General features: G+C 38.6%; 1 non-coding gene across 1 annotated transcript; it reads left to right on the top strand.

Annotated features, from left to right (window-relative positions):
• The first annotated feature begins 339 nt into the window (after positions 1 to 339).
• TRNAS-GGA lies at positions 340 to 411 on the top strand. Its single transcript has one exon. It is a non-coding gene; the product is annotated as a tRNA-Ser (tRNA).
• Positions 412 to 3,066: the final 2,655 nt, after the last annotated feature.

Here is a 3,066-nt window from a genome sequence, read left to right as displayed (position 1 = left end):
ATGTAAAATATAATCTTAAATGACTGATATTTTAACAAATGTATGTGTCAAAATTTATTTAACCTTTCCCCTACTCTTGGGCATTTAGGTTGCTTTCAGTGTTTTATTGCTTTAGGTGAGGTTGCAATCAATATTCTCATTCACAAATCTTTGGTTTGCTTCATCACATTTCCACAAAATAAATCCCCAAAAGTGGAACTATGAGTGTAAAACTGATATCAGCAAAATTACATCAACTCAAATGTCTCCAAGTAGTTTGAAATTATGCCTGATTCTTGCTTCTTATTAAGCATTTATATTCCTTCTCATATTATAGTAGCTCTTTTGAATTATGGAGCTTCCCTGGTGGCTTAGAGGTTAAAGCATCTGCCTGGAATGCAGGAAACCCAGGTTCGATCCCTGGGTGGGGAAGATCCCCTGGAGAAGGAGAATGGCAACCCACTCCAGTATTCTTGCCTGGAGAATCCCATGAAGGGAGGAGCCTGGTAGACTATAGTCCATGGGGTCGCAAAGAGTCAGACACAACTGAGCGACTTCACTTTTGAGTTATAAGGTTTTTTAATTGCTTGGAAAGAACTTTTTGCGTGTTAATAATATATTATTAATCTCTTTTTGATTTTAACATTTCCTCAAACATCATTTCCTTTTATTGTTGTTTATATTAACATTGACCGAACTCAAATCCCTGGAGTTTTCTATATTTTTTTAAAAATGTATTTTTTAATTAAAGTATAGTTGATTTGCAATGTTGTTTTAGTTTCAAGTGTACAGGAAAGTGATTCAGTTGTTTGTATATATGTATATGAAAAAGGTGACGGTTGAATAAAGATCTGAAATGAAGAAAGCAAATCACGTAAATATTAAAGTTCCCATTATAGAGGAAAAGGAAAGAGCAAATTTGAAGGTAGTGAGTTGGGAACATGATGGTTTGTTTGAGAATAACAGAGAGGCTGATGCAGTTACAGGGTAATGCTGCCCTGGCAGGGGAGGGAAAGTTTAGGTGTGTCAAGCTCAAAGAGGTGTTAGGGGACCAAAGTCCAAAGGATATGCTTTATAAAGTCTGTGGGCTTTTACTGTGTGTAGAAAAGGAAAATTTGAGCATAAGAGCATGGTGATATATTCTGCATTTTCATGGAATTCCTCTAACTGCAGTGAGGCATAGACCATAGGGACAATGAGGGAGCAAAGAGACCAGCTGAAAGTTTGTATAATAATCTGAATGGGAGATAATGGTGGTGTGATTTGAGGCAGCAATGAATGGGAAAACTCAAACATTACGGATAGCTGAAATACAATGGATAGCAAGAGTTGACCACCGGATTTGGCAAAATAGAGTTCATTGGTGACCCAGTTTTGATGTAGTTTGGCAAAAGTGTTTTGGAGTGTTTCAAATGGAAATAGGAAGAGAACAATGAGGGAGTAGATGTCTTCAGAGGAGGAATTTTGCCATAAACAAAAGGAGAGAAATTGGGCAGAAGTTGGAGAGGGAATTGGGGCCCAGAGATGGAAGAGCTGTAGAGAAAATAAGATGCATGATACGACAAAGAGGAAAGCGTTGTTTGAATAATAAAATTGATTCGGCCATATGTGATGCAATTCAGTGGCCAAATGAAGGAACTGGCCTTATGTGATAATAAGGACAGTTCATCAACAGAAATAGAAGAAAAGGCAAAACATATAGTCACTAAAGCAGGTTGCTAGAATTATGAAAAAAATAAGATAAACTTGTAGAAATTCTCTTCTATGGTTTTTTACTAAGTCAATTCTGTGAGCAAACATGGGGGAGGAAACACTAGGAGGTGGAGGTGTGAAGAAGTCATCATTCTATGGTGATGGAGAGAGTGGAGTGAATGAAAATATAGTGTCATTGAGCACTTAGAACACAATTGAGACTTGTGATTATAAGTGTAAACTGAGTTCAGAAAGCACTGGTTGTATGTGTGTTGTGTGTGTCTGTGTGTATCTATTTCTCTAGGTTAATTCAGTATAATACATGTGCCAGAATAGAAAGAGTTGAATTTAACCTGGTTGGTGGTTTTTCTATCCAGTACAATGAATTAAGAGTGATGACAGAATTGGAAGTATATGTGAGGGAGAAAATATGGGCTTCCTGGTGGCTCAGTGGTAAAGATTCTGCCTGCAGTGCAGGAGACATGGCTTTGATCCCTGGGTCAAGAAGATCTCCTGGAGGAGAGCATGGCAACCCACTCCAGTATTCTTGCCTGGAGAATCCCATGGGCAGAGGAGCCTGGCGAGCCCATGTGGTCTCAAAGAGTCAGACACGACTGAAACAACTGAGCACACACATACATGAGGGAGAAAATATAACTGACTGAGGAAGTTAGCTGTGTCAGGAAGAAAGCAGGATATAGGGTAATTAGGACCATGGCACCCCACTCCAGTACTCTTGCCTGGAAAATCCCATGGACAGAGTTGCCTGGTGGGCTGCAGTCCATGGGGTTGCGAAGAGTTGGACACAACTGAGCAACTTTACTTTCACTTTTAACTTTCATGCATTGGAGAAGGAAATGGTAACCCACTCCAGTGTTCTTGCCTGGAGAATCCCAGGGACGGGGGAGCCTGGTGGGCTTGCCGTCTATGGGGTCGCATAGAGTTGGACACGACAGCAGCAACTTAACAGCAGTAGCAGCAGCAGCAGGAGCATGAAAATCTAGAAGAATCAATGGACTGTACATCCTGTTGGGTCAAGCATTATTAAGAATGGGGTTGAGGAAAGTGAGCTGAAAACATTAGGTGTAGAAGTTATAGACTGACAATATTAACACATGGTTAGAAAAAAAGAGTTTGAATTCTCACAAATTTAAACTGAAAATAAAAGTCATATCTTTGATATTCATGAACTTTATAATTCAGCAGCTTTTTTTGGACCTAGTTTCCAAAAGATTCTTTGTACAATATTTTGTTGTGCTACTGAATATCCAGCTCCTGCAAAAACAAAACAAAACAAAACAAAAAACAATTAATCTACTATATATCTATTTTTGTCATTTTTCCTAAAGCATTTTAGAAGCCATTGATATAATTTTTGAGGGTGACATCATTTTA

Source organism: Bos indicus x Bos taurus, chromosome 9 (genome assembly GCF_003369695.1).
Source record: "Bos indicus x Bos taurus breed Angus x Brahman F1 hybrid chromosome 9, Bos_hybrid_MaternalHap_v2.0, whole genome shotgun sequence".
NCBI lineage: Eukaryota > Metazoa > Chordata > Mammalia > Artiodactyla > Bovidae > Bos > Bos indicus x Bos taurus.
This window is presented reverse-complemented; position numbering and strand designations above follow the sequence as displayed.